The 26918-nt window shown below is 37.8% G+C and overlaps 1 pseudogene across 1 annotated transcript in view; it reads right to left on the reverse strand.

Moving 5' to 3' along the window:
- Positions 1-805: 805 nt before the first annotated feature.
- LOC114319841 (ABC transporter D family member 1-like) overlaps positions 806-26918 on the reverse strand; it is a 34655-nt pseudogene continuing 8542 nt past the window's right edge. Inside the window, exons 6-27 of the transcript XR_014362855.1 lie at positions 20211-20449; positions 19776-20079; positions 19569-19680; positions 19278-19436; positions 14292-14390; positions 14182-14194; positions 11146-11389; positions 10950-11060; positions 9162-9238; positions 8613-8703; positions 8148-8272; positions 7847-7996; positions 7668-7740; positions 7328-7508; positions 7071-7229; positions 6390-6551; positions 6086-6322; positions 2496-2670; positions 2328-2379; positions 2141-2219; positions 1706-1788; positions 806-1092 (exon numbers count right to left, since the gene is read on the reverse strand). The product of XR_014362855.1 is annotated as an ABC transporter D family member 1-like (transcript). The remainder of the gene's footprint in view (positions 1093-1705; positions 1789-2140; positions 2220-2327; positions 2380-2495; positions 2671-6085; positions 6323-6389; positions 6552-7070; positions 7230-7327; positions 7509-7667; positions 7741-7846; positions 7997-8147; positions 8273-8612; positions 8704-9161; positions 9239-10949; positions 11061-11145; positions 11390-14181; positions 14195-14291; positions 14391-19277; positions 19437-19568; positions 19681-19775; positions 20080-20210; positions 20450-26918) is intronic.

Genomic DNA, 26918 nt, shown 5'->3' on the forward strand with positions numbered 1-26918 from the left:
TCATAATTTCTTTATTCATTTCTTCAAATTCCAAGTAGGATCCAAATCACGAGTGAATATTTTTCTTTGAATTGAGAGGTAAAGAATCCGCTGGCGAGGAAAACTGGCCGAGCTTCATAAGATTAGCCGGTGTAATTATTTGGTGCTATCAAAATTAAGACCGTTAAACAAACCAAATTATTTAAATTTGACTTGTGTTCAGTGTTAAAAGCTCATTCAAGTTTAAAACACAATTTTAAACTCATTAAATTTTCAAATTAAGCTTGAACAAATATTTAGCTTGATAGACTTATATGTATTATAAAAAAATTAAATTAGCCGAGCTTGATTCATGTTCAATTAGAACACTGACATTCAACAAGTGAGGAAAAAAAAAAGTGACCTTAAATGCACCGATGGACAAATTCAACTTGTACCTCCATATTATTAGTTTAATTCATTAGGATAGTTTTTTTTCTTTTGAGTGCAAATGATCAGTTTTGCCAACACTATATAATAAAAGAAGAGGATTCGACTTTACAACTCAAAAGCCATTGCAAAAGGATGGATTATCCTCATATATACTCAAGGGATGCCACTTTATTCTGTTACTATGTGGTGTTTTGAACAGTTGATAAAAAGTTGACTTTTTTTGTGGTTTTTTTGTAGCTTTTTTGGGAGAACTTGGTGAAAAGCCAAAAAACTAATTTTTTACCAAATTCCCAAATTGCTTCTATGTACATATAGACCATATAGTACTACTAAAATATTCATTTGTATGCTCTGAGAGAGAGAGAGAGAAGCACTTGTGGCTAACACGTTGGCTAGAAAATGATATGGCTAGTAAATTCTATAAATTATCCATACATCCATCAAACACATTTTTCTCATTTCATGTAGTAGAGGAGCTGGCATCTCTATCTCAAAACTCAACTAGCGGAGCTGGCATCCCTATCTCAAAACTCAACTGGCGAGCTTCCTTTCTTATTTTTCTAATAATATAATACTTACTATTGGATCCCCCATTTCAAGGGTTCCCACTGCATGAACTCTGATTTGCTTACCTATTACAAATCCTCAACTTGGACTATCCACCACCAGCTACTTGCCCACCTACAATCTCACAAAATCACCAAAAAATAATAATAATAATAATAATAATAAGCGTAGATCACAAGTGGTAAAAGTTCCCCCTTTCTTTCTCTCTCTCTCTCTCTCTCTCTCTCTCAACTTGGACAATCCCAAGAAGGTATTCGGTGCTCCCAGGGCAATGTCCAACTGTATCAAAAGCCACACATTCACATGAAAATGTGCCAACAGTCCTAGGAGCCACACATTCACATGGGAACTGTTGTATATACGAAGATTCACTTATGTGAATGTGCGACTCCTGAAAAATGAGAATGTGGAGACATTCCCTTAGAAGCATTCAATAATATTCCCAAACATAGCTGTGAGTGGTTTTCAAGTTTCAACCGCCCTGTGGCAAAAGAAAAGACAAAGGAGAAATGCTTTGGGATAGTTAAGAATTGAGCATGCAATGGTTTAAAAAAAACATTTAAGGGACACCAAGATTCCCTGCAATTTATTTTGATTAATGAGGGGGCCTAACGAAAATGATTAGGCATCAGTTTCTACAGCATAAAAGGACCAACAAACTATTAATAGCAACTTAGCAAGTAAAACATGCCTGTACATAATTTTTTTTTCATATTTGTCAACTCACTGATTAATTGCACGAAGCTCCCACTTGCCCTTGCCATCAATCAATCGTAATTCCGTTGAATGGAATGGTATCAAAGCAGGACGCTGTGAGAAGCAAGAGAAAATGCTACGTGAACCAAACAATTATTACCAAATTAAAAAATTGAATTCAAAACAATTTTTGTAGGATGTTAATGAATTTTGTTTTGACATGGTAAACTGCATTGTAAAGAGTTTGAAGGAGATTTATCTGTCACATTGTAGTAAAGCGAGCTATGTTGTATAATGTAATTAAAATGATGAGAGAAAAAAAAGTCCCAACTTCAGCACAAAATATACTATGTTGACATGCTTTCTAGCTTACCAAACACAAACCAAGTATCGACAGAAAAGTTTATCTTGGGCATGCCAAACTACAATGTGTTGGATTCATCCTCAGCATATTAATAGAACTTACCTGTGAGGAGGTAACAACTGTGATCCCCATATTACTTGCAAGCCTATATAGATGTTCTTCAACATCAACACTAGTGGCACTGTAGGAAAAAGTTTGAAACGAACGGATGAGATATCATAAGATCATAGGCAGGCCTTTGCCTCGAGGAAAAAAAGAAGAAAGAGGAATGCAAGTTTTTGTTGCATACTTGGTGCACTCATAAGGATGCCGAATTTTGGCTCGTGAAAGACGAGGCATGCCTTGTAAAACAAAAAATACCATGTCAAGAAGTTGAGCATTCCAATTCGCTAATATTAGTTAGTGTTCAAACAAGCATGAGATCAAGGTGGTAATGGTGTAGAATAAGTGAGCTCACCATGCCCAATCTTTGCTGCTCTCCAATCGGATGTCTTCCCAATTCTGACAAGTATCCCAGCTGCCTTCTCTTTCCAGAAGATATAGCAATTTAACATTTTCTAGAATAGTTTTTAAATGTGCATCAAGACTACTTGTCGCATTGACTGATGTTTGACCTGAGCATATAGAAGATTCTGTCACCCACGAATCGCAATAATACAAATAGAAACTACTTAACAAACTCTTTGTAGAAACTTATAAAAAAGAAACAGGAAAAATAAATAAATAAATAAAGTCAAACACACTAATATATATTGAAGAGTGAAAAATGGATAAAAGATTTCTAGTCCATCAAACCACAAAAACACAATAATCTAAATATTAGGGAAATTATTCAATATTCTCGGAGTACCACGTGTCTGTACTCCCTAACCAATCAGCATTCAATATGCTCCCTCATGTTCCCCAATCACCCAACACAATACCCCACCTACCCACCTTCTCCACCAATCATAATACTATGAAATATCACGTGTCTATGCTCCGGAATTACTGAATGATTACCCCTATATATTATGTGTAAGAGAGAGAGAGAGTATCGTCACTAAAAAAAATGCCAAAATTGAACTTCACAACAGGAGTACATGTCAACTTAAGAAAACTCCCACCCCGCCCCACCCCAAGAAATAAGTTGGGGGGAAAAGGAAAAGAGAACCACTTTCTTTACACTTGTATTCATCCCTTCCCCCCAGTAGGAGAGTAGGGCATGTAAGTTCTCCTCTGCCAAGGTCCTGTACCAGTGAACTTTTGTTGCCATACAACCAGACTGCACGACCTTGAGTTCGTGGTAAATTTGAGTGGGTCACACCATTAAGAAAAAAAACATATTGATAAACTACCACATGCCTGTATTTCACTAGGGAGAAAGAAGCGTCACACCACTACTACGGTTAATAAATTCATCTATTAAATGAAAGAAACCTGGTTCTTTATGAACTTGGTAATTCAGGTGGGATAGGGACCAAGCAAAGAAAAGCTTTCCAATCAAATTTCATTTAAGTAATTGTTCAATACATTGGTGGCGCCACAGCCAACAAAGGGTATTCAATTGATTACCCTTTTTTCCCCGTTAGTACATAAAGGTAATATCTATGTCAATTAGTCCACTCATAATTTGAATACCTAAACTAAATTCACAAATTTTGAATGCTCATCTCATGAATCTTAAATATCCAAGTCACACACTTCAAACATTGCACACGCATCCTACAACCCACAATATCTTTAAAAAATAATTTGTCTATAGAATGAAAGTGTATGGTATATATATTTAAAATTGATGTGATATGAACAATACTCAAAATGCATTTAGTTCCATCCTTACAAAAACAAAAACAAAAACAAAAACAAAAACAAAAACAAAAACAAAATATCTTGATAAATACAAATTGAAAATAAATAAATAAATAAATAAATAAATATTTCAAGCTCCCATGTATTTCTTATTATTATTTTTTGTTGAAATAATAGTAACGATATGTTAAAATTTCTTGTTTGTTTGTTATTTAAGAAGTTTAAATTAAGAAATTATTGAAAATGGATGATAGATTGACAAGTCTGATTTTTTTTTTTTTTTCTTTTTCTTTTCTTTGGCATAAATTTTAATCAAGTTTTTGAATGAATACCCTGATTAATATTTCTAGAGCTGCCACTGCCACTGCCACTAGGTAACTAGACTAATGTAATTATGGTTATCAGAATCCCAATTTGGATCTTACGATCTATTTGGGCACAATCGATCCAGATCGTGTGAAAAATTCTTTATAGGTAGGATCTTTCAATCCTGGTAATGGGATCTTATAGGATCGTGGAATCCCGATTTGAATCTGATCATATCCGATCCAATTTACAAGCCTTGTTTTGTATTATATAACATATTTCATTGTAAATTTTATATTTGTTGTCTAAATACCAATTTATGTGGTCAAAATAAATAATAAAAATTAAGTAGTATTGATCAAATAGACTAAGAAAAACATACTAGGAAACAAACATTTAAATATTGCGGTAATTTAAGAAAACTAACTAGTCCAAAAAACAAACTTAGCTTTAACGGAGTCTAAGAACGGCAAAATGATTGCAATTTTACCCCAATTTTTCGAGATAATATTTTTGTAACTCAAATCCACTCCACCAAGGATTCTAACGACAAATCTTATCATTCAGTTAAGCCGCTCTTTTGAATTCTTAATCTACTTTTATATCCAACTTTGTTAAATATTTTTTCTTCACTTTTATGCATTATTGTAGATTGTAAAGTATTTTGTTCTAGAATTCTTCTTCTTCACCTTCTTTTCTAATGAAATACAAAACTTCTACCATCGAGTTTTTTATTGTATAATATTATATGTACATTTTACATGGAGTATTATACTTTTCACCATAGTTATCAAATTGAGATTCGTATCATGAATCGAAATGGCCTCGTACCAAATCGCAAATCGAATCAAATCGTGATCAGTTTTTTTAGTTACTTAAAAACATATATTTACACATTTATATATTAAATATATCTTATGAATATGAAATATTTATACTTAAACAAATGAAAATGTTATTTTGAATGTTAATCACGTAATTTAATAAGTAAGAAGTTAACAAAGGTTCCTATGTAAGATCACCATCTTACGTTTTTTTTTTTTTTTTTAGATATTTCTTATAAACCATTCTTAATAAAGATAATAACCAAATAGACAAACTATCAATTTCTAAAGTAACAACAATTACCAAAGTAACAATAATTAACAACGATATATTGATATTTGGATAATAAGCATACATACTTTTTTAAGTAACAGTGAGCAAATAATAAGAAAGAATTATTTAGAATCTTTTACTTTAAAACCTAAAACATTTTAAAATGTATAACTGACCTCACACATGTAATATTCAATTATATTCAATTTAATAAAATAACAATAGATAATTCGTATTCTAACTTCAATCTTAAACATCTTTAGAAGATGTATTATGATTTTTTAAAGGAAAAAAAAATGAGAAGAAATATTAAAAATATGTTAGGTTTGATTGAATCTGATTAGATCCTATTAAAATTCCATGATCACTAAAATAACAACAAATCATGTATATATGTTGCTTATTTTGGTATTAAATGCTATTAGAATTTTCACTAAAAAGATAGAGAAAAAAGAGTTGAAAATATGCTGGACACAATAATTTCAAAAATTGCATGAATCGAATTGTGAATCGTGCGATTCACAAGAGATTTAGTTCTAAAATAGATTTACCCATAGATTCGTATTGATTTTGCAAAAAATGCGAATCAAATCGTGAATCGTAAGATTTTGATAACCGAGTTTTTCACAATATTTTCACTTCTTTTTAATAGAATATAGGTTCATTTTATGTATACTTTTTAAGAAATGTTTATTTAAATTAAATTATTACGTAATTTGTTTTTTTCGGTAGGATCATACGATCCTCGATCTGATTTTACGATTTGATCCTATAAACACCTCCAACGATCCAACGTGGGATCCCGATTTTAACAACCTTGAATGTAATGACTAGATATTTATACCAACTAACCTTCTCTGTACAAAGGTAATGTCCTTTGCTCTGCTTCCTCAAGGGAGAGTGGATATATGACTTGATCCCTTAGGGTTCCCAAGCATGTATAAGGTCGCTGCGGTATATAAAAGACACCACAGCCGAATCCAGCATCCTCATCGAGCTGTTGGTGCGGTTTAACAAGTCTTCCTCTTACAATGGGCCAAAGACCTCTAAGGACTCTGAAGATTGAACTTTTTCCACTCCCGTTTGGACCTTCAAAATTGCAGACTTGTCAGATTTGTATTTACATTAAAAGATCAACAAAGAATATTACACTAACCAGTAACAAGCAGGCTTTTCCCTGGTAGTATGTCACAAGTCAACTTCCTAGCCAACAGTTTCTGAGATGGGCTAATAATACCCACTTTGGAGAAGGAAATGAGATCATTAGATTGAGATTCTGTCAAATTAGTCGGTGATTCAATGAGAGCAACAGGATTATCTGCACGAGCACCGATTTTGTCAGCAAGAATGCATCACTCTCAAGTAACTTTATCAAGAAAAAATAAGATAGATTCAACTAAACAACTGATAGAAAAAGCAAGGGTTGTTATCAGCAAGGCAACTGAAAGTGACCAAAAAACACACAAATAAAATTTTCATCAAAAATCAATATTGCGTTTCAGGAATTACACACTTGTGGGGTCATAAAAAGTTATTTTCTTTTCCTTGAAAAAAAGGGCGTGCCAAACAATTTTCCGAATAAGATTCTATTGGCCTAACATGCAAGTGAAATGCCCCATTGTATGAAATAGAAAGATGAATCTTTTGTCTAAAGAACCCTGGTGTAAGAGGTAATATTACTTGTGGTCCAATATAAATTCACCAGAAACTCTAAAAAGATGCCAAAAAACATAAAAAAAGAATTTAAAGAGATCTAACTTCAATACAAAAAGCTTGAAAAATAAGTTACATTATGGAAAACAACCATGCTAAAAAATAGAAGAGACAAGAGACGCACCTTTTTGAGCAACATCTAGAAGCTCTTCCAGCTCAAAAATTCGATTTATACCTCCAGAGAGCTCGAGGTACTTCCTATGCAGTTCAAGAATGTCACCAAAAGCCAAAAAGCTTTGAGATACAGCAGATGCTAAGAAACGCAGTGCATGAGCCAGTTCACCTGAAACAAAATAAAGTACAAAACAGGCAAACTTCATTTTGTTAAGAAATACATTATTATTGCTCCAGTTCAACAAAATATTATCTACTTAAAGTAACCTTGAGTGGAAGTCAAGGCCCGATCCCCCTTGTGTTCCATAGCATATAACAAGCTCAAAGCCCAAGTAACATTATGTGGGAGCTGCTTTTGATGAAATCATCAAAGTGTACCAAATAGCCATTTCTTCTGATGAAGTAACTTAGAGTGATCAAGAAGGTCCTCAAATCTTGATTCAACCATCTGCTTGTCACAAAGAGCACTACAGAAATTAGGCATTCAAGAATGCTTGCCAGAAATATCAGACAATATATATATAAAAACAAAAGTGGTAACTCATGAACATTATTTCACGATCTAAATTTGAAACATATATAATATTGTAACATTCAAGAATCCTACCGCTTTTTCCCGAGCACCACCCCCAAAGAAAGCAATAGATTCAGCATGGGTACGTGATCTCTGGTGCATGAACCTAATTAATGCATGATATAATGTCAGATTGATGTTCACAGCAACATAGCTCTAAATCAGCAATAAATAAATAAATAAATAAGTAGCCGTAAATAAAACAAAATGACCTAAAGGTTCCTTCAAGTTGTTGCTCTCGACTTGCCAGATCACCAAAATCAGAAGCAACACTCCTTAGAAAACCCAGACCCAGCAACATATAAGCATATAAAATAGCAACTCCCCTCCTTCCAGTCAGCAGCTTCATTCTCCAGGTGAACCTAAGGAATTGCAGCATTAATTAAGATTATAGAAGGGATCAAGAAAATGTATTCATATTTCCCCATATCAACATCTTCTAATGAAGCCATGGCAAGTGCCAGCTCACCACCCAAAAAGAGAATAGACTCAATTATAATTGCACACACTCACCATAAAATGTCAACAGTTGGCTTTACCATTCCAGTAACCACCCCTGACAAGTCACCGGTTAACTTCTCCAGATCTTGAGTTATTCTCTGATCTGCATTGATATTCATGCTTGACATCTGGAATACCTACAAAAATGTAGATTTTCCATTGGTTTGACAACATCTTAGATGTTTGGCAGCCTAAGTTTTTAGAAGCAACAAACAGATCATACAGCATTAAAGCAGAAGCCAAAACTTTTCTGGAATTCAGATTACAATTAAAACTATCCGCATGCACAAGATAGTTTGTTGCGAGCACTCTATGCTTTGAAAAAGTTCTTCAAAAAGTATAACAATATAAAAAAACTGTAAATCCCGTGGAAGCATATTCAATGACAAATTAAGCAAATTCCAAGCAAAGAAAAAGATCCAAATCTAAGTTCAAACTGAGTCAAATTAATTAGACAAGGGATTCCTATTTGATTACCTTGTAATATGCATTATTTCTCAAGTAGTTCTTTAGTAAATGTTGTGTCAATCGAATCCTCCATCCGAGGGCAAGCTTTGCTGTCAAATGCCTATGAAACAAGAAATAATAAATTAAATATTAAACAATTGACATTGAGATGAAGTCCTGCATTATGTGACAAAAAACTTAAGATCAGTAATGATCTTCAGCTCCAGTTTGTTCATTAATGTTAGATGAACAGAGTGTTCTTAGAAACAATCTATTACATAAGCCAATTCAACAACTGAACCCATTAAAAATAAAAAAGTTTTCCACAACAGATCTGAACATGCCCTTACAATTCATTCACATTCTCAAGACTAAAAAAGACTCATGCTGGTGCCATGCAATGATGCGATCACAAGTTTTAGTTGAAAAGTAGCCAATAAGGAGTTCCCATTAGCAAAATGTCTTTAGTAATATAGGAATTCTCATGGAGTCTTTAGAAGGTGTTTGTACTACATTTTTGTGGGTATTAAGTGATGTAATTTGGTTGGAAATTAAGAAGAGGTTCAATGTATAGCTTACCTCAAAGAAGAGGCAACAAAAGAAGATGCAGCACTCTAAAGAATATTAACACAAATCAACCGTATAGCGACCCCGGTCTTTTCCCATTTGATTATTGTATCCGGACTTAGGTTCCGTAGATTCTGTCATTGTATAATTGTTGTTGTCGTCCTTTATTTTCTCATTTAGAGTTATAGGATGTGTTGGGCAGGTTTGTTTCAGGTTGGTTGGGTTCGGAAACTAAGTGTTGCTGTCCAATTTTTGGGTTGATCGCTCGAGCGAGAACTTGGTCGCTCGAGCGAGGGTTGTATTTTGTGTCTGGTGGCTCGAGCCAGCTTTTCTTCGCTCGAGCGAGCGATTGCGTCTAGTATAGACCTGAGAGCAGTGTTTCTTCGCTCGAGCGAGCGAGGTGTATGTTTTCGAGTTCCTCGCTCGAGCGAGCATTCTGTCGCTCGAGCGTGCGTCTGGGTTGCAGACCTGAAGCATTGCATTCTTGGCTCGAGCGAGCTTTTCTTCGCTCGAGCGAGGCTTTATTGTGTCTGGTCGCTCGAGCAACCATGTCTTCGCTCGAGCGAGCCTGTTCAGTTTAAATAGGCAGCAGCGGGTTTTATATCAGTTTTTCATCCTCTTTTTGATTCCAAAACCCTAGGTCCGACTTTTCTCTCCCTCTACTCACCTTCTCTCTTAGGTTTGATCTATTTAGAGTGTGTTTCTACCCCAGATCCTTTATTAAAAAGATAGAGTGAGTCGAGGGCTTCCATTTAATCTGAACGTTTGGTGGTTTGGAGCACATTGGAATTTGGGTCTTCATCTCCGTCTTCTCCATTCGGGTTATTTTCTTCAAGGTAGGGATTTCCTACTCCATCTTATAAGTTTTGTTCTAAGTTTTAGTATTTTGATATGTTGGGGGTACTTTGGTAATTTGGGAAAAACCCTAGTTGTATTAATAAATTAATTTGTATAATTAATTTAAGGAAATTGGGGAAATATGGTTAAATTCATAGAATTGAGGAATTCATTGATTAAATGGTGTAGTTGGATAATTTAAATCACTAGCCTATTGAATTGTTGATATATTTATTTTCAGTCTAGAAATAACTGTTTTGGGCTATCGGTGGAGGATAGCCGTGATTGTTGTAGACATTGCATGTGGATTAGGGATAACTGAAACTAATCACATTGGTTAAGTCATTAATTTTGACTATTGAATTAATACAGAAAATACGTGTAATGATTGAGCATTGCATTTGCATATTGTGTGGGAGGAGATAGGGGATGCACTCCACGGTTTAGGGGAAGATAGGGGATGGATCTCTAATCCGGATTTTGTTTGGGAGGAGATAGGGGATGGACTCCATTAGCATCACTATTATGTGTGCTTATTATATTGAAGTGTTTTTACATGTCATTGATACAACACTAAAATGTGTATCAAACGGGAAGTATGAAGTGTTTTGATATGAGCCTGAGTCTCATTTGTTTGGTTGAAATTGGAAGTAATGTGAATATAATATATATAGTTCACTGTTGTAAGTTTGGCCAGGTTCTGAGCCATATTGATAATAATGAAAAGTGAAACGTGTCATAGACATTAGTGTCATGAGACTGTATAATGATGTAATTGATTATCTTGGTTAACCATCTATTAATCAATAATACAATTCTCTATTTCTCTTTATACATTAAATTTCTACATGGTATCAGAGCAGGTTTAGAACCTACTATTTTCGCTTCCCCGGCGGGCGGCAACCTCACCTTAGCCGCCCGCCGGACCTCAACCTAGTCCGCTAAGATTTTTTTTACACATACCTCGCCAAAGCAAAACCTCCAACAAGCACTCATCTCCTTCCAATGGCTGCGGCGGGAGGGGCTTCTTCGGACGTGACCGAAGGACCAGTTCTCAGCCTCATCAACAGGCGTCTTGTTTGCAGAGACCCCAGATGATAGTTCCATACATCAACAAATCTGGTTCGATGCTCTTTCCTTTCATTTCTTTCAAGATAACAGTGGCATTCTCCATCTGTTTTGCCTTAATATACCCATGAACAAGGACAGTATAGAGTTGCTGGTTTGGAGCTACCTTGGCTTTCAGCATTGCTGTAAAAACTTCTCCAGCTTCCTTCATCCTCCCTTCTTCACATAGACCATCAAGTAAAGCTGTATACGTAATGATGTTCAGCTCGACACTTGCCTGCAACACTAGTTGAAGTTTGATCCAGCGATTGACTGGGTACCTCACCATTTTTCCTCTGTAATGCGCTCTTCACATTCTTTGATCAAGTTGGTGAATCTCAAATCTCACTTGACCGATTTCTCTCTCTCTCTGGTCCCTTTCTCTCCCTAGACCCACTTTAATTATACACATGATTCCCTTTCTTTTCTTTATTCTCCACCCAGGCAACAATTCAGAATGCAACCACATGATTCCCTTTCTTTTCTTTTCTTTATTCTCCACCCACACAACTTTACACCCAACTCTCCAGCGCATGGGATATATGTATATATATTATATATCTTACATATTACGGTTGTGGTTCTTGATGAAAAGCTGAAAGAATCCTTGCCAGAGCCTGATACCCAACTCTCCAATATATTAGATATATAATATATATACCAGCCACTCTTTCTGTTTTTTTGCGAAACCAATTATAAAATAAAAATAAAAAAAATAAATAAATAAAAAAAAAAAAAAAGGTTACTCACGTGATCCACCAAGACCACTCCACTTTCTTTTCTTTTACTATATATATAATATATATATATGTATATATTTATTATCATATATTACTTTTGCACAACCTCATATCATTTTTTCTTTTTCTCCTGACACAGCTGCGTCACTCTTTCCTTTTTGCACTCCACTCCAATTTCTTTATTTTTTTATCTTTTCTTTTTCATTTCCAACACACACACACACAAAAAAAAAAAAAAAAAAAAAAAAAAAACAAAACCCAAAATCATTTACAAATTTGCACAACACACCATATTTTATTCATCTCAGGGATCAACCCCGTTCACTATTTTACATCAAAAAAAAAAAAAAAAAAAAAAAAACAAAAAACAAAAACCACATCCATAGGCAGAATTTTTCTTCTCTACTCTGCTGCAGGTCTCTTCTTTTTGCCTCCGTCTTGGGCGGTCCTTGACGGTATTGCCTCCGTGTTTCCCACTCCACTGAGCACGTTCACTCCCTGCTCCTCCACTGCAGCATATGGAGGCCCTCCAAATCGGAACATCACGGTGGCCTTCCGCTTCAGCTCCTTGTTTTCTGTCTTTAGCACACTTATCTCTGCTCGCGCATCCTTATACATGCGTTGGAGCAGAGCCAGCTGGGAGTTTAAATGCTGCACCTCATTTGTTCTACTCTGCAGCCGGTTCGACAAGTTTGTGACCGCCGTCATGCTTTCCACACATGCCTTCAGAGTATACTGATTGGCCTCCACATCCGACTGCACCGCCATTTTTTGCTCCACCGACCGCATCGGAAAGTTCAATGGAGCAAAACCAGAGGTGTTTGGTTGCGGTTCACTGGACACCGCACCAGTTATTTCTCCTGTGGGCTCGTTCAGTTCTGGAAAGAGCGTGAGCAGGTTCTGGGTAGCTGGACGGGAAGACGAGGCCATGTTTTTTGGGTTGCTAAGTGTTTCAGCGAAATAGCAATTTCAGACTGGTAATGTTCGGAAGGGTTGGTGACAGAATGGCAACAGAGTGTTCCAGAATCTCTTTCTCAGAAACGGAAGAGTTTTTTCAAAGGATTTTCGGCGGTTTCAGACTGGTTTGCACAGCCTCCGCCTCAACCTTGGTTAAATAGTCGAGGCAGCCACGCGCATCGCGCGCCTCTTACCACCAGCCGACAAACGGGCACGCAAGCCAAGGCGCCCACGTGCCTCGCCATCATGTCCGGCACACCTTTTGATGAATTGGGCACGCCTTTTGATGGCACGCCTTTTTAAAAAAATTGAGCGCACCTTTTGAGGATGCGATTTTTTAAGGGGTCCGACAAGACTCTGTAAACTGTCCCGACATAGATTCCGGTTAGTTTCTACAAGGGTCCGACAAGACTCCGTAAACTGTCTTCTACAACGGTCCGACATGACCCCATAAACTGTCTTCTACAACGGTCCGACATGACCCCATAAACTGTCTTCTACATCGGTCTGACACCACCATCCAGTGTCCTCTACACCGTTATGACACCCCCATACAGTGTCCTCTACAACGTTATGACACCACCATCCAGTGTCTTCACCAACGGTCTGACACGACCATACAGTGTCTCCTATCCTTTTTTATTTTTATGTATTTTCTTGTTTTGTTACTCTCTCCAAACTCAAGTTGGTTAGTTTCTCTCCTCCTTGAGTTTGCGGGGGGCTGTTAGAATTTCCCATCTTTACCTTCACCTACTCCACTACACACTCCACTTCACCTACCTCCACTTCACCACACACTCCACTTCACCTAACCCACTATCACCTCCACTACACCTACTACCACATTTTCTTCTATATATAGATTGTATAGGAATTGTAATTCATCAATCTTGTAATACAGAATCATCACAATCAATCAATAATACAATTCTCTATTTCTCTTTATACATTAAATTTCTACAGAATGCTATTGCTTTATTCAATACTTATATTTGGTTTAGTACATTTCTACTGGGCTGTGGCTCACCCTATATGGAAACATCATTTTCAGGTCCAGGTGATAAGCTACCTCCAAGGACTTAGCTTGGAAGGATTTGGATTTTGAAGACTATCTTTAGTTATTCGTTTTTATTTGATAAACATTCAAGCCTAGGGCTTTATTTGTATTTGAGTTAGAACTCATATTTTTGTGTCCAAGTGTTAACTTGGAAAGATGTAAGCCCATAGGGCATTTAATTTGATGTTACATGTAATGTTTTTATTTAGTAATACTCTGATGAATGAGATAATGAATTGTTTTCTTTTAATATTGCATGTCAATGATATATATAATGGGTTTATTTTGAGGGCGTGACAAACCGAGTGAAGGCCCCCTTATCTCTAAAACATACTTTACAGTCGTCCCTGAAAAAACCAATGCATTTAAATCACAAAATCTTCTCAATTTCCAAGAATATCATAAAGTTTAATTAATTTAGGAAAATAAAAAAGAAAAGAATACCATTTAAAGAGGCAATGCGATCTGATATCCAAGTTCTCAAATCACAAGTACAGCAACTGCAAGGAGTTGTGCTCCCTGCTTATCAAGCACTGTGGGTACCTAAGAACGATCAGCAACCAAAGATCAAAACTTTGTGTAGGAATGCAGTTTTCATTTGGCTCAGATATGTCAACATTTCAGATAAGTAATGGAAACAATGAAATATTTATAAATTCAAATAAAGAGCAGTAAAGTCCCCACCTCCCTCTCATATCAGAGAAGTGAAGTATATTAATAAGTGAAGATATACTGATTAAAATATTTTGTTGCATTGTTAGCTTTCAATTTCCCAACCAGGCTACTCCCTTTTTATTATTTGGATAAATGAATATAGCCTTTTAATGTCCTCCATCTTTCATGATAAGACAAACAAAAATTTTCAAAACTGTTATATTTCAACCAGTTTACAGCATGCTTGGATGGACACAACTTTGTTTTGAGAAATGCTTTGAATTTTGATTTTAATCCTTGTTTCTTTACAGTTCAATACAAAATGGAAATACTTCAGATGTTCCTATGGCAACAAAAAGGAACAAGAACATTTTTGAGAAGAATGTAATGATAAATGTCAAGAGATATATATATCTGGAATTGTTTAGTCACACATCAACAAGTTGCAGCTGGGCACTCACCCCTGAAGCTCAAAAAAACAAGATGATGACAATTCAACCAAAGTGTGCTATAGGAACAACAAAGAAGGCAGAACATTGACTAAAACAACTTAGAAAAGAGATTCTAGTACAGATTCTGTTTCTTCAGTTCTGAGATACTGTTAAAATTCACCTACTACACACCTACCACTACCACCTACTACACACTCACCTACTCTCCACCTACTCCTCACCTACTCACACTCACCCTCTTCTATATATAGGAATCATGAATCATTGTAATATATGTCAATATATCAATCAATAATACATCAATTTTAACATGGTATCAGAGCGGGTTTAGAACCTAATATTTTTGCTTCCCCGGCGGGCGGCAACCTCACCTTAGCCGCCCGCCGGACCTCAATTTATTCCGCTTATTTCTACACATACCTTCACTCTTCTTCACTACCTCGCCACACCCGATTCCCGGTTCTATCAATGCCGTCGCCGCCGTAACACCGCCGTTAAGCACCTCCACCATTTCAAACCGCCGCAATGTCTCAGTCACCCGACCACTCCGCCTCTAGCTTGACGGGAATGTCGACTTGGAGATCAACTTCGTACTTGAGAAGGTTGTGGACGTACCAGCACTTGCCGATCCACCTGGTGCCCTCGGGATTTGCAGCGGAGATGCGAAACCAGTCGTTATCTTTGGACTTGTTCATGGAAGTATAGGCGATCAATGACTTGTACTCCTCCTTCAGCCTCTGCGTCCATGCAGCACCATCGCGTGGGCCGGCTTTCGTTGATAGAAGAGGTATCTGCGTTAGAGTCGACTTGGTGTTAGGATACCAACCCTCCATTGTCAAACCCTAACCCTAAAGCCTCTGATCTCTCTCTGCCAGTACAGCATTTCTGGTTCTTGTTTCTGGGTTAGGGCTTTTAAGCCGAAAGTACATTTTCAACTTAGATTTAGACTCACATTTGCTCCTACAGAGAGACCCAGATAGTAAATCCAACCAAATTGGATATATAACTGGTTTTCTGAACTTGGGTTGATTTGGGTGTCTTGATATGTGATCTTGTTTTCAGAGATCTGATTGATGGCTTCTTCAATGTCTGTAGAGAGGGTATGGTAATGGGTTTTGTGAGATCTGGCATCTAAAGGCTGTTCTTGTCAATTGTGTCTCAGAGAGGTATTTTGACACCGAAAGGATGACTACTGATCTGAATACAGGATTATCCAAAAGAACTGCCTTTTTTTTAACCAATCTCTCTCTTCGATTCCATCACTTGACCGATTTCTCTCTCTCTGGTCCCTTTCTCTCCGCTAGACTCACTTTATTCCTCTCCATGTGCTGTTGCCTCACTCTTGATTCTCACTCTTTCTTTTGTCAGACTCCTCTCCCCCCACCATGTGCTGTTGCCAGCACCCATTCTAGAATATATATCTATTTAAAAAAAAAAAATTTGTTTTTTATCTCTTTTTTTTTCTTTTCTTTTTATTATTCAACAAAACAACATCATCAAAATAACACCACAAACATTCTACAATCTTATCATTTCTTCATGCGGGGGATCAACCCCGATCAGCATTTTACACCCAAAAAAAAAAAAAAAAAACGCACAACAAAAACAAAACACACCAAAAACAACCACCCACAGTGGGATTTTTCTTCTCTACTCTGTTGCAAGTCTCTTCTTCTTGCCTCCGTCCTGGGCGGTCCTTGACGGTGTTGCCTCCGTGTTTCCCACTCCACTGGGCACGATCACTACTCCCTGCTCCTCCACTGCAGCATATGGCGGACCTCCAAATCGGAACATCACAGTGGCCTTCCGCTTCAGCTCCTTATTTTCTGCCTTTAGCACACTTATCTCTGCTCGCGCATCCTTATACATGCGTTGGAGCAGAGCCAGTTGGGCGTTTAGCTGCTGCACCTCATTTGTTCTACTTTGCAGCCGGTGCGACAAGTTTGTGACCGCAGTCATGGTTTCCACACATGACTTCAATGTATACTGATTGGCCTCAATATCCGTTTGCACTGCCATTTTTTGCTCCACCGACCACATCGGAAAGTTCAACGGAGCAAAACCAGAGGTGTTTGGTTGAGGTTCACGGGCCACCGCACCTGTTATCTCTCCTGTTGACTCGTTGAGGTCGGGAAAGAGAGTGAGCAGACCACGGGAAGATGAGGCCATGTTCTGGGTAGCTGAACGGGAAGAAGAGGCCATGTTTTTTGGGTTGCTGAGTGTTTCCGAGAAGGGTTGGATACAGAGTATTTACAGATTGTTTCAGAATAACCAGTTCAGAGGTTTCAGTCTGGTTTGGTTTCCTCCGCCTCCGCATTGGTTTATATTGACACTGACGACGCGGCCGACACGCCGCTCTGTCGCTCACGTGCCTCGCCGCGTCTTCGGCTCACCTTTTGATGGCTCGACGCTTTCTGTCGGGCACGACTTTTGATGAAGTGGGCGCGCCTTTTGAGGGCGCAACTTTTGATGGCACGCCTTTTTATGGATTGGGCACGCATTTTGATGGCACGTTTTTTTATGGATTGGGCACGCCTTTTGATGGCACGCCTTTTGAAAGATTGGGCACACCTTTTGAGGGTGCGACTTTTTAGGGGTCCGACAAGACTCTGTAAACTGTCCCGACATTGATTCCGGTTAGCTCCTTTATAGGTCCGACAAGACTCTGTAAACTGTCCCGACATTGATTCCGGTTAGTTTCTACAAGGGTCCAGCAAGACTCTGTAAACTGTCACAACAACTGTCACAACATTGTCTGCTACAACGGTCCGACATGACCCCATAAACTGTCGTCTACATCGGTCTGCCATAACCATACAGTCTTCTACAACGGTCTGACACGACCATACAGTGTCTCCTATCCTGTTTTATTTTATTTATCAGTTTACTTTCCTGTTTTGTTACACTCTCCAAACTCAAGTTGGTTAGTTTCTATCCCCCTTGAGTTTGCGGGGGCTGTTAAAATTCACCTACTACACACCTACCACTACCACCTACTACACACTCACCTACTCTCCACCTACTCCTCACCTACTCACACTCACCCTCTTCACCTACTACACACCTACCACTACCACCTACTACACACTCACCTACTCTCCACCTACTCCTCACCTACTCCTCACCTACTCCTCACCTACTCACACTCACCCTCTTCTATATATAGGAATCATGAATCATTGTAATATATATCAATATATCAATCAATAATACATCAATTTTAACAGATACACTATTTGCCCTTGGGTATTTTTGAACAAGAAAATGTTTCATATGCTAAAAACTATTTTCAAGGAACTCAATATTTTATATGCAACAAAGGAGGAGGGGGGGGGGGGGGGGAGGGGAATGTATATAAAGTTAAATAGAGAAGTCAGCATCTTTCAGATTTTTCTTGTGCCTACCATAGCAAGATGGCACAGATCGAGTACTAGGCAAACAATGCAGTACTTGGCTCATAATTTCCAGAAAACAACAAATTATTCTTATGTTGTTAAGAAATCAAGCTGGAAAAGAATAAAATAAAATTACAGATAGCTGAACCCTGTTTGGTTTTTTCAAGTGCTATGATATGTTTTTAACTCCTCACTAGTTCAGCCTAGCATAAGAAACAAAGGTAACTAAATTAACTAAATTGAAAAACAAAAGCCTCCACTTAATTGAATAACAAACATTATTAGATTTAATTATACCAGAAAGGGAAAAAATGGAACACTCATATTAATCAGCAATCAGTGGCTTATAATGACCAGTAACTAAAGGATCTTTTACAAATTCTTAGTCATCCTCATACCAGCCAGCATCATTACCAACATCAGTAATATAAATCATCACCATCCACCACTTTGTATGCATCACTGACCCAACAATTATGCTCGCAGTGCTTTATCAACTAATCTCAGGTTCCTAGGGCAGTCTAATGCCTTCTATCAATGACGCGAGGCAACCACAAGATCTCGTAAATTTGAAAATCACCAGTAAAATGTAGCACTCCTATGGGGACAACAGAGAGACATCCAGAGACAAACAAGCAACAGCTGTGACATGTATTAAGCCAAGAAAGCATAGTGGAATCAATACTTTTGAGGTCGCAGCTCTTGCATCACAAATCCAGAACTGACACCAACAATCATCACCGCAAAACATTCGACTTTAAGCAGAATGCATATGAACACAAGTACCTTGAACATTTAAGGAAGGTGAGGATGAATGCAAGGTCTGGGGCTAATAAGTCATTGCATAAAGTCCAGACGAGAACTTTAAAAAATATTACAGCAGATAGAGAGAGAGAGAGAGATGTGTTCTTGCAGCTAAAGGCACTCACCAGTATTTTAAACATGGCAGCTACTCTCAACGGCAATAACCTTGGAGCAGTTTGGAGTTGTGGAACTAGCGGCAATGGAACATCATGATTCACAGGGGGAGATGCTGCTATTAGCTTCGAAATATATGATTGTGACTTTGAATTTGAGATTGAAGAATCCTAGATATAAGGTAACAACCAAAATTTGAAAATTCAAAGTTAGATCCAATAAAATAAAATAAAAAGAAAAGAAAAAAGCAATTCCATAATAAAAGAACGTATGATTTCTTAGCCCTTTATTATGCACAATACCTTTTTTGCACTGGCAAATGCACGTTGAACTGCCATAGCATCACTTTGGCGTTCTGTTTCAGAAGGTTTCATCATATTGACCCCAGCTTCACCAAGAACTGCAAAGTCCACCCTGAAGATTTCAGAACAGTGTTATAAAAACAAATATTAGCAGTTCATACAGTGAATAAACGTGGACAACTTGAATCACCAACCCAAAAATCTAACCTCTTGTAATAAACCTGCCAGCCTCCTTAACCATCCAAGGACAGAACCACATCATGAAATGCCACTATGCAGGGTGATGGGATATGGTGATGCAAGATGTTCCCATTGCTCTGACCCTGGCACAAAAGCGCTCCTCCATGTCAGTTGTCATGGCACTGGTGCATTCATCAAGAATAGCAAATTTGGGCTTATGGTAGAAGAGTCTGGCCATTCCCAATCTTTGTTGTTCTCCCAGAGATAGTTCATCACCCCAATTTATCTCTTTTTCAGATGGGTAACGATCTAATAAATACTCAAGATCAACCTAGTAAAATGACAAAAAGTTTCTACTTAAAGTCAATCCAAGTTGAATTTATGATTTCTTTAAGAGTCAAGAGATGACTGAGTACCATGGCAAGAGAGACTACGAGAAAATGACACGGCTAAATTTCTTACATTTTTCAACAGTTCAACCATTTCACTGTGTGTCAGTGGCTCAGCCTCTTGATCTGCAGTAAGGGGATAGATTAACTGGTCACGAAGAGTTCCTACTACTGTATATGGTCGTTGTGGCACTTAGAAAATCTCCTTATTAAGATCAGAACCAATTCCAGGTTTCACAATATGGCCAGACACCAGTGGCCAAAGTCCTCCTAAAACTCGGAAAAGTGAGCTTTTGCCGCTACCATTAGGACCTTCAAACAAGATTTCAAAACAAGTTTCAATAAAATTAAAACCATAAGCAGTATCCATGAAATCATGTTTTGAAACATCTGTACTGACACTAAGTTTTCTGATACCTCTATTGAGCTTAATGTGAAGCTCACCACTACTGATGGTGTTCTTTTCACTGATCCTACTTTATATCGAGAGCTCGTGGGTTGCTTAGTCTATCTGATGGTTACTCGTCCTAATCTTGCCTATGTTGTTCATGTGGTTAGTCAGTTCATTTTTGCTCCTCGTTCTACACATTAGGCTGCTTTGGTTTGGATTCTTCGCTATCTCCGGAGTACTATATTTCAAGGTTTACTGTTGTCTTCTACTTCCTCTTTAGACTTGGTGGCTTATGCTGATTCTAATTAGGCTGGTGATACCACTGATCGCAAGTCCACTTCTGACTTTTGCATGTTTCTTGGTGATTCTTTGATTTCTTAGAAGAGCAAGAAACGGACTGTTGTTACACATTCCACTGCCGAGGCTGAGTACCGTGTTATAGCTCATGCTACTGCTGAGATTGTTTGGCTTCGTTGTCTCTTGACTGATTTTGGTGTCCTCAGTCTTCTCCAACCTCCCTTTACTATGACAATTGTAGTGCTATTCAAATTGTACATAACACTGTCTTTCATGAGCAGACGAAGCACATTGAGATTAATTATCATTTTGTACGTCAACATCTGTAGTTTGGCTCCATCTTACTTCCTTTCATCTCTTCGGCATTGCAACTTGCTGATTTCTTTACGAAGACTCACACCATTGCTCACTTTTAGTTTATTCTTGGCAAACTCTCAATGTTTTCTACTCAACCACCTTGAGTTTAAGCGGGGGTGTGGGAATATATGTTAATATGTTAATTATGGAAATATATACCAATTAGGTTGATTGTATAGGGTCGATTGATTGTGTAAATATTAAGTTGATTGCATAGGGTCAATTGTTTCCTATTTCAAATTAGGTTTAGTTTTGCTATATATATCGATTGTAATCTTTGTATTAGGCACAACTGAATATAGAGATTCATTCAGAAAACTTACAGAGGGTAGTTGTTAAAATCCACCTACTCTCCACCTACTTCACCCACTTAAACCTACTCCACTAAACCTAACCCACTACACCACTACCACCTCACCTACTCCACTAAACCTAACTGCTGGAAATTTGTGTTAATGCATATAATAAGATAGTGGCATGTATATAATATGATAGTGGTGTTGGTGGTAGATAGTGGCATGTATAGAATATGATACTGGTGTTGGTGGTAGATAGTGGCATGTATAGAATATGATAGTGGTGTTGGTGGTAGATAGTGGCATGTATATAATATGATAGTGGTAGATAGTGGTAATATATAATATGTAAGTGGCATATAATGGGTTATAATGATGTTTGTAATATCTCCTATATAAGGAGTGTCATTTGGTCTTGTAAAATAAGAAGTTTTGAATATAACAGAAATATATTCCTTCTTCCTCATATTTTCGGAATTCTTCTTGCTCATATTTTCTAAGTTGGTATCAGAGCAACAAAAAACACAGCAGCCCTAAAACCGTCATAGCCATGTCGGAAGTCACGTCCGAAACCACTTCAACCCCTGCCGCTGCCATTCCGGTGAAAACGTCCAACTCTCACTCTGTCCAAATCACCACCATCCGCCTAAATGGTGATAATTTTCTCCGCTGGTCACAATCTGTCCGGATGTATATCCGTGGGCAAGGAAAGATCGGTTACATCACTGGTGACAAGAAGGCTTCTGCTGTTAATGATCCGCTGTTTGACAGTTGGGACGCTGAAAACTCCATGGTTATGACATGGTTGGTCAATTCCATGGAGGAGGATATAAGCTCTAATTATATGTGCTATCCTACTGCACAAGAATTGTGGGATAATGTTAGTCAGATGTATTCTGACCTAGGAAATCAATCTCAAGTTTTCGAATTAACTTTGAAGTTGGGAGAGATTCGTCAAGGAGATGATTCCGTCACCAAATATTTCAATTCGTTGAAAAGGTTGTGGCAGGATCTTGACATCTTCAACACATACGAATGGAAATCGGTTGACGACTGCAACCACCACAAGAAAACTGTGGAAGACAGCCGTATTTACAAGTTTCTTGCCGGCCTCAACATTGAGTTCGATGAAGTGCGAGGAAGAATTATTGGCAGACCTCCTCTCCCATCCATTGGCGAAGTATTTGCCGAAGTCATAAGGGAAGAGAGTCGAAGGAGCGTCATGCTTAAGAAAAAAGGTACTGGTGAATTAATTGAAATTTCTGCTTTAATTAGCGATACTGCGGCCAACAAGGCTGCAAATTACCAGCACAGGTTTGATGATAAGCCACGGGTCTGGTGTGATTTTTGCAACAAGCCTCGCCATACACGCGAAACGTGTTGGAAGATCCATGGCAAACCTGTCAACTGGAAAAGCAGCAAACAAGGAGAGAAGAATCGTGGCTTTCCTACCGCTAATGAAGCCGATTCAGGTCCCTTCAACAAAGAGCAGATTGATCAACTCTTAAAGCTGATAAAATCCAACTCCTCATCCGGTACTCCTAGTGTTTTGTTGGCACAAACAGGTAGAAATCCTAAAGCCTTCTCTTGCCTAAACTTCTCTCCGTGGATCATAGATTCCGGTGCTTCCGATCACATGACTAGTTTTTCCCATTTATTTAGTACCTATTTCCCTTGTTCTGGTCATGACAAAATCAGAATAGCCGATGGTAGTTTTTCACCTATTGCAGGAAAATGATTTATTAAACTAACTGAGAAAATTAATCTCAATGCTGTTCTTCACGTCCCCAACTTAGCCTGTAACCTTTTGTCTGTCAGTAAACTATCTAAGGATTCTAATTGTCGTGTTACATTTTTTGAATCCCATTGTGAATTTCAGGACCAGAACTCGGGGAAGATGATTGGGCGTGCTAGGATGCTTGAAGGTCTTTACTACTTTGATGAAGTACCTGTTAGTAATAAAAAAGCTCAGAGCTTTAATAGTACTAGTTCAATCTCTGTTCGAGAAAAAATAATGCTATGGCACTATAGGCTAGGACATCCTAGTTTTCTTTATTTGAAACATTTATTTCCAGAATTATTTAAAGGGATTGATTGTTCTTCTTTTCATTGTGAAAGTTGCATTTTTGCAAAATTTCGTCGCTCTACTTATTTGCCAAAACCTTACCAGGCTTCCAAACCTTTTTATTTGATTCATAGTGATGTTTGGGGCCCTTCTAAAATCACTACTCTTTCTGGTAAAAGATGGTTTGTTACATTTATTGATGACCATACCCGCTTATGTTGGATTTATTTGATGAATAAAAAATCTGACGTGAAAAACTTATTCACAAATTTTTACAATATGATTGAAAACCAATTTCAAACCAAAATTGGTATTTTACATTCTGATAATGGAACAGAATATTTCAATGAGCAGTTGGGTGAGTTTTTGGAAAAAAAGGGAATTTTTCATCAATCTACATGTCGGGATACCCCTCAACAAAATGGCATTGCAGAACGAAAAAATAAACATCTACTTGAAGTAGCACGTGCTATAATGTTTTACATGCATGTTCCTAAATATTTATGGGGTGAAGCAATTTTAACAGCCTCTTATTTGATAAACAGGATGCCTACAAAGGTGTTAACATACAAAACACCTTTCGATTGTCTCAAAACTTTTTTTCCTGACACGAGGTTGTTTTCTGATTTACCCGCCAAAGTTTTTGGATGTACTGCCTATGTTCATGTTCCCAGTCAATTTCGTTCAAAACTTGACCCCCGTGCTATAAAATGTGTTTTTTTGGGTTATTCCTCAAACAAAAAGGGATATAAGTGTTTCGATCCTCAAACCAAGAAATTTCATGTGAGTATGGATGTGTCATTTGTGGAAACAAAATCCTATTTCCCCAACACTTCTCTTCAGGGGGAGACAAGTGGAGTAGAAGACCGTTTTTAGGATATTTCTATCCCGCTCCCCAATGTCATTTATCCTACACAAAAACCACATCTGTCTGATAATGATCACTTAGGAGAACCAAGTTCTATGGTGCCTAGTCAAGAAGATTCTTGTTTAGGGGGAGAAGTACTACAAAATGATCTAAATCCTGAGCTTCAGGTTTATACTAGGAAGCGATTTCATCTGAGGAATAATGACCCGAATGTCCATCCTAATGACCCAAATGTCCACCCGAGTTCTGGCATGGAAATTTTAGGTAATCCTATTCCTTCTATTTCCGACCTTGATGTTCCTATAGCAATTAGGAAAGGTGTCCGAAATTGCATTAAACATCCTATTGCAAATTACCTCTCCTATCAAAGACTGTCTAAAAACCATAGAGCTTTCACATCTAGGATTTCACACTTGTTTGTTCCAAGGAATATACAGGAAGCATTGGATGATCCGAATTGGAAATTAGCAGTCATGGAGGAGATGAATGCTTTAAGGAGAAGTGGTACTTGGGAGATAGTTGATCTACCCAAAGACAAGAAAATAGTTGGGTGTAAATGGGTGTTTACGATAAAATGTAACGCAGATGGCAGCGTTGAGAGATACAAGGCGAGACTGGTGGCTAAAGGCTTCACTCAAACTTATGGGATCGACTATCAGGAGACGTTTGCTCCTGTTGCTAAAATAAATTCCATCAGAGTACTGTTATCTCTTGCAGTAAATTCAGATTGGCCTCTACATCAACTTGACATTAAAAATGCATTTCTCAATGGTGATCTTGAAGAGGAGGTGTTCATGAGCCTACCGCCGGGATTTGAGCAGAGACTTGGAAGCGACAGAGTATGCAGATTGAACAAGTCATTATACGGACTCAAACAATCACCAAGAGCGTGGTTTGAACGCTTTGGGAAGGCAGTTATCAGTTGTGGCTTCTCGCAGAGTCAAGCAGATCACACAATATTTTATAAACATTCAAAAAACAGTAAAATTGCAATTTTGATTGTTTATGTTGATGACATCATTTTAACAGGTAATGATGAAGCAGAGTTAGCAGCCCTCAAAGAGAAACTCGCAAAAGAATTTCACATTAAGGATCTGGGAGCCCTCAAGTATTTCCTCGGAATGGAATTTGCAAGATCCAAGGAAGGTATATTCGTTAATCAGAGAAAATATGTTCTTGATCTCCTTGGAGAAACAGGTATGCTTGGTTGTAAGATGGCGGAGACTCCGATCGAGCCTAACTTGAAGTTACAAGCTGCTAAGGCTGAAGAAGTCAAAGAGAGGGAACAATATCAGCGACTTGTAGGGAAATTGATTTACTTGTCTCATACGCGGCCTGATATTGCCTTTGCAGTCAGCATGGTAAGTCAGTTCATGCACTCACCAGGGGCAGAGCACTTTGAGGCCGTTTATAAGATCTTAAGATATTTGAAAGGAACTCCAGGGAGAGGCTTACTGTTCAAGAAACATGGACATCTTCAAGTTGAAGTATACACAGATGCAGACTGGGCAGGAAGTGTTACAGACAGGAGATCAACATCCGGATACTGCTCCTTTGTAGGTGGGAACCTAGTTACATGGCGGAGTAAAAAACAGAATGTGGTAGCTAGAAGTAGTGCAGAAGCAGAGTTCAGAGCTGTTGCCCATGGAATCTGTGAAGTAATGTGGATTAAAAGAATTCTTGAAGAATTAAAGCTTTCTCACCCGACACCTATGAAGGTCTATTGTGACAACAAAGCAGCTATATCTATAGCTCATAATCCAGTTCTACATGATCGCACAAAACATATAGAAGTGGATAAACATTTCATCAAGGAGAAAATCAATGCTGGCATAATCTGTATGACCTACCTTCCAACAGGTGAACAATTAGCTGATGTGCTAACGAAGGGACTACACAAGAAGCAATTTGATAAGCTGACTAACAAGCTGGCTATGGAAGATATCTTCAAACCAGCTTGAGGGGGAGTGCTGGAAATTTGTGTTAATGCATATAATAAGATAGTGGCATGTATATAATATGATAGTGGTGTTGGTGGTAGATAGTGGCATGTATAGAATATGATAGTGGTGTTGGTGGTAGATAGTGGCATGTATAGAATATGATAGTGGTGTTGGTGGTAGATAGTGGCATGTATATAATATGATAGTGGTAGATAGTGGTAATATATAATATGTAAGTGGCATATAATGGGTTATAATGATGTTTGTAATATCTCCTATATAAGGAGTGTCATTTGGTCTTGTAAAATAAGAAGTTTTGAATATAACAGAAATATATTCCTTCTTCCTCATATTTTCGGAGTTCTTCTTGCTCATATTTTCTAAGTCTAACCCACTACACCACTACCACCTCCATTTCACCTACTCCTTACCTACTACACACTCACCCTCTTCTATATATAGGAATCATGAATCATTGTAATAGAAATCAATATATATCAATCAATAATACAATTCTCTCTATTTCTCTATACATAATTAATTCTCTCTATTTCTCTTTATACA

Source organism: Camellia sinensis, chromosome 1, assembly GCF_055761805.1.
Source record: "Camellia sinensis isolate YWXY chromosome 1, ASM5576180v1, whole genome shotgun sequence".
Taxonomy (NCBI): domain Eukaryota; kingdom Viridiplantae; phylum Streptophyta; class Magnoliopsida; order Ericales; family Theaceae; genus Camellia; species Camellia sinensis.